Source organism: Cannabis sativa, chromosome X, assembly GCF_029168945.1.
Source record: "Cannabis sativa cultivar Pink pepper isolate KNU-18-1 chromosome X, ASM2916894v1, whole genome shotgun sequence".
In the NCBI taxonomy this organism is placed as follows: domain Eukaryota; kingdom Viridiplantae; phylum Streptophyta; class Magnoliopsida; order Rosales; family Cannabaceae; genus Cannabis; species Cannabis sativa.
The window spans coordinates 29,496,765-29,502,522 of record NC_083610.1 but is presented as its reverse complement, the minus strand read 5'-3'; positions in this window follow the sequence as shown (position 1 = coordinate 29,502,522).

The window sequence follows — 5,758 nt, the reverse complement described above, 5'->3', positions numbered from 1 at the left end:
GAAATAAGTTTCTGTGTGTGAAGCTCAGTTTTGTTGCTTTAGAAATGTTTTAGGGGTTATTTAGAACAGGTCTGGAAGGTCTTATGTGATTTGGATTGGATTTGAAAGAGTTATGAATTTTTGAGTTTGGTATGCGAGGAACCGGAATTCCGGTTGTGCATCCGGAATTTCGGATGAGGGTTCAGGAATTCCCAGAACTGGAATTCGGTTGCGAACCGTCTACCGGTTGGGGAATTTTACGGAACCACTAGATTTCCTCGTTTTTATGTTTTTGGGGTATTGCCATGCTTTTTATCGATAGGGAAACTTTTAGTTCCTAGTTTAAGTCCCCGGGAAGTGATTTAGCGTATCACTTATCTTGTTGTGATTGTTATGGTTTAGGAGCACATGTCCGTAGCGCGATTCGTTCCGGTCGGGTTGACGACACACACGAATTCAGAATCCAGGTAAGATTAGTATAACAGTATGCATATATAGATTACATGTTTAGCGTGCATGTTAGGAAGCCTGTTAGATTACATTAGATATGTATGTTGTCTTCGAACCATCCGACTGTGTCACATCGGTATAGGCTGGAGTATGTCCAAGAAATTTGGAGTATGACCGGTATGACCGAGTATAAGTGACAACGTATCACATCGACACAGCTAGAGTATGACTAGCGAATTTGGAGTATGACCGGTGTGCCGAGTATAGGTGATACTTGGGTTGGTGGTTCCGTACTATTTGACGTATCACATCGGTACGGGCTAGAGTATGACTAGCGAAATTTGGAGTATGACCGGTTCGACCGAGTATAGGTGATGCGTAACACATCGGTACAGGCTGGAGTATGACCAGCAGCTGGAGTATGACCAGTTCGACCGAGTATAGGTTATTACTTGTCAATAGTACCGTCCCTATGAACGTTCAGGACTCAGTATTGTGTTGGACACGGCAATTAGGGTTATTGTCAGGGGTATGGGCGTCTGATCATGACCGGGATTTATGTATGAGTATTATTATGCTTTTCTTACTGAGTCTGTCGACTCACAGTGCTATGTTCATGTGTAGGTAAGGGCAAGATCAAAGCTGTGGAACCGTGAGGACGAGCCTATGAAGATTGTACATGTCGGGGCGGTTAGGCCTGGAGCGTACGATCCTCGGGACAGCAAGGCTATTTTTGTAATTAGTCGCTAGGCGACAAGTATTTTGTATAGTCAGTGAACTTTTGAAAAAGGTTTTGTAATCGGGATCCCGAGTATTTTGTATAATTATTTTATAAGTTTAATTAAAAAGCAAAAATTTTAATTAATCACGATTTCCATAAACCTCGTTGATTAGCAACGAGCTACACAGTATGTTTAAAAATCACGTAATACGCCTATGCTAGCTAGGGTGTTACAATTTGGTATCAGAGCCGCCAGGTTGTCTTCCGAAGATCGTCACGACATGTACAATCATCATCAGCAGTTAGCTCGTTCTACGGTTCAGTAAGCTTTTATAGCTTTAGTAGCTTATTATTTATTTTAAATAAGAAAAGCCTGATAGGAAGCATGTTAGTAGCCTGATAGTAGAATAGGTGCATGTTTTGTTTTTAATTTCCAAATTAAGCGGCATTAGTAAGCTCTCGTTGATCGTGACCTGAAATGCCAACTCGGGGTTTCGAGGCTGTTCAGACTAGATGGACGCCAGACGAAATATTAGGAGTCAGGGCATTTCAGTCAGGTCAGATCAAGGTCAAGGAGCTCAGTTTCCCCCAAGTGTTTTGGGCCGAGGTAGAGGTCCCGGGGGCAGGGCTCGTGGTCGGGGTGATGTTAACTCGCCACAGGCTGCCTAAGTCAATTAGGAAGCCCAGAATTGGGAAGTTAGGTTTGCTGAAATGCAAGCCAGAATAGAGGAGCAAGATAATGAGATTCAGCGATTGAGGCAGCAGGGTGCTCCTGCAGAGCCGGTGCCAGAAGTTCCAGTAGCACCCGCCCCTGCTGCTCAGGTCGAGATAGTGGTAGCGGCAAACTGAATGGAACCCTTGTATGAAAGGTTCCGGAAGCAAGCACCTCCAGTTTTTTGGGAGGTCCAGATGTCGTGAAAGCCGAGCAGTGGCTAACAGTGATTACGAAAATATTTAATTTTATGAGTGTGATGGAATACACTACGCAGTTGATCGGTCAGCGAGGTTGGCCTCGAGATTTATGCCAACCGATTTCAGTAAGAAAGAAAAATATCTTGATGGACTTAATGTGATGATCAAGTATGACCTTATGATTACTACCGACGACAAGACCACCTATGCTTAGATGGTAGAGAGTTAAGTGCTGACTTGATAGAGATGAGCTTAGTAGAGTTCGATATTATTTTAGGAATGGATTTCCTATCGAAATATTCGGCTAGTATTGATTGCAAAAGGAAGATGGTGATCTTCCAACCGAAAAGTGAAGAACCTTTTGTGTTTGTTGGTTTGGTTCGGGGATCTCGGATCCCGGTGATTTCGGCCATGTCAGCTAGGGAATTATGGCATGGTGGATGCTTAGGGTTTCCGGCCGTGGTGATGGACACCACTCGGCCAGATACCATTCGGCCAGAAGACATCAAGGTGGTTCGAGAATTTTTAGATGTTTTTCCCGAAGAACTTCCAGGGTTACCACCTCAGCGGGAGATTGACTTCGTGATAGATTTGGCACCAGGGGTGGAACCGGTTTCCAAAGCCCCGTATAGAATGGCTCCAGCTGAACTTAAGGAATTAAAGATTCAGCTCCAGGGGTTGCTTGACATCGGGTTTATTCGGCCTAGTGTGTCACCACAGGGAGCCCCAGTTTTATTCGTCAAGAAGAAAGATGGAACTATGAGGATGTGCATCGATTACAGAGAGTTGAACAAGCTAACAGTGAAGAATAAACATCCATCACCTAGGATCGATGATCTGTTCGATCAGCTTCAGGGGAAGACGGTCTTTTCTAAGATTGACCTTCGCTCGGGTTATCATCAGTTGAAAATCCAAGAGGAGGACATTCCGAAGACGGCTTTCTGCACTAGGTATGGACATTATCAATTCCTGGTTATGTCGTTTGGGCTAACCAATGCTCCTGCAGCATTCATGGATTTGATGAATAGAGTATTCAAGGATTTCCTCGATATCTGTGTGATTGTGTTTATCGACGACATCCTCGTGTACTCTCAGTCAGAAGAGGAGCATGAGTTACATCTTCAGATGGTACTGCAACGGCTTCGGGAACACAAGTTTTATGCCAAGTTCAAGAAATGTGAATTTTGGCTATCTCAGGTGTCTTTCTTAGGGCATATTGTGAGCAAAGATGGGATCAAGGTGGATCCCGGGAAGATAGAATCCGCCAGAGATTGGCCGAGACCGAAGACAGTGACAGAGATTAGAAGCTTCTTGGGTTTAGCTGGGTATTATCGTGGGTTCGTGGAAGGTTTTTTTTTTAAAATTTCAACGCCCTTAACCGAACTTACAAAGAAGAATCAGCGGTTTGTCTGGTCAGACAAGTGCGAAGCTAGTTTTCAGGAGCTGAAGCAGAGGTTGATTACCGCTCCAGTGCTAGCTTTGCCTTCAGACAACGAGAAATTCATAGTTTATTGCGATGCATCCAGACAGGGTCTGGGGTGTGTGCTGATGCAAGCCGATCGGGTTATCGCATATGCCTCCCGTCAGTTAAAGGATTACGAACAGCGATACCCGACTCATGATCTAGAGTTGGCCGCGGTGGTTTTTGCATTGAAGATCCGGCGGCATTACCTTTATGGAGAAAGGTGTGAAATCTATACCGACCATAAAAGTCTCAAGTATTTCTTTACTCGAGAAAGATTTGAACATGAGACGAAGAGGCGTTGGTTGGAATTAGTGAAAGATTACGACTGTGAGATTCTCTATCACCCTGGGAAAGCCAATGTAGTGGCCGATGCCCTGAGCAGGAAGGGTCCGGGCAGGTAGCTAGCATGGTTCAGATCTCACCTCAGTTAGCTGAAGACATGGTTAGATCCAACATCGAGTTTGTGGTAGGTCAACTTCACAACTTAACGCTGCAATCTGATCTATTAGAAAGAATTAAAGCCGCTCAGATGACCGATCCAGAGTTAGTGAAAATTAGAGATGAGGTTTTGGCTGGTCAAGCCAGGGATTTCTCAGTGTCAGACAACGGGATGCTTCTGTATAAAGCTAGGGTTTGTGTTCCGAGTAGTGTGGAACTCAAGAATGAGATCTTTGAGGAGGCTCATTCTACCCCGTATTCTCTGCATCCCGGCACCACTAAGATGTACCAAGATCTTAAACTGTACTTCTGGTGGAGCGGTATGAAGAAGAATTTGGTAGAATTCGTATCGAGATGCCTCACTTGTCAGCAGATTATGGCTGAACATCAGAGACCAGTAGGGTTGTTGCAGCCTCTAACCCTACCTGAATGGAAGTGGGAAGATATCACGATGGATTTCGTGGTCGGGTTACCTATAACCACGGGTTTGTTTGATTCCATCTGGGTAGTGGTGGATCGATTCACGAAATCTGCTCATTTTCTGCCTGTTAGAACAACATTTACAGTGGATCAGTTGGCAGAATTGTACGTTAGAGAGATTGTAAGACTTCACGGGGTACCGAAGTCTATAGTTCCGGATAGGGATCCGAAATTCACCTCCAAGTTTTGGCAGAGTTTGCAACAAGCAATGGGTACAAAACTGAAATTTAGTACAACATTCCATCCTCAGACAGATGGTCAGTCCGAAAGGACAATTCAGATATTGGAGGACATGTTACGAGCCTGCGTTATGGATTTCGAAGGCTCTTGGAATAAATACCTACCGTTGATAGAATATTTGATCTAGGATCAACTAGGGGATATTGACTTGAATAGATTTTGTAAAGACCACTTAGTTTAATTTGGAAATTAGCAGTTAGTCATGTTTAATTATGAAAATTATTTATAGCTATTTAAATAATTATTTATACTGTTATTATTGAATTCTAAGATGCATTTTATGTCATTTAGTAGTTTTCATAATTTTGCATTTCCGGTGCCCGGTAACATGGAACTCGGTGTTTGGCTCAGTAAAATCACAACTTAGTATGTTAGTAGATTGGGACGGTTTAGTAGACATTGGGAATGTCGGGATTGGCTGGGAATTTAGATTTTCCCAGAATACCCCTTCAGTGTTATTTATGTTATTTTAGCATGGAGGGGCAAATTGGTCATTTTTCCCCATTGTTAGTTTGTCTTTTAGTGAATTTTAAATGGTGGAATTATGTGGTTTATTAAGGTATATGTTGGCTGAAATGAATAAGTGGAAGTCTTTTTTTTTTCATTTTTTTACAAAGTTAGAAAGTTAGAAAATTCAAGGCTCTCTTTTCTTCTCTCTATTTCGGTTTGGAGCAGCTGGGTTTGGGGGGGGATTCTCTTGGATTTCAAGCTGGTTTTAGCATAGATTTTGACCTCAAGTTGTTGGTAAGATCCTTGTTGCTCTCCCTTTTAGTTTCTTGAAGAATTTTGATGAAATGATGATGTTTGCATGCATAGTTTAAGTTGTTATTGTTGCTGTGATTTTATAGTTGTTTGCAGAGGTTTAAGCATGATAATTGAGGTTATTTAAGCTGCTTGTGATGCTTGATAATTAGGTTGCTTAAAGTTATGGTTTTTCTATTCAAAAGCTTAAGGTTTTCAAAGAGAAAATTGGAATTTTAGTGGCTGTAGTTGTTGCATGAGTTAGGGTTTGATTTCTGTAGTTTTTAGATGCTTGAATATGTGATTTTAATCAAGGTTTAATGCATGATAGG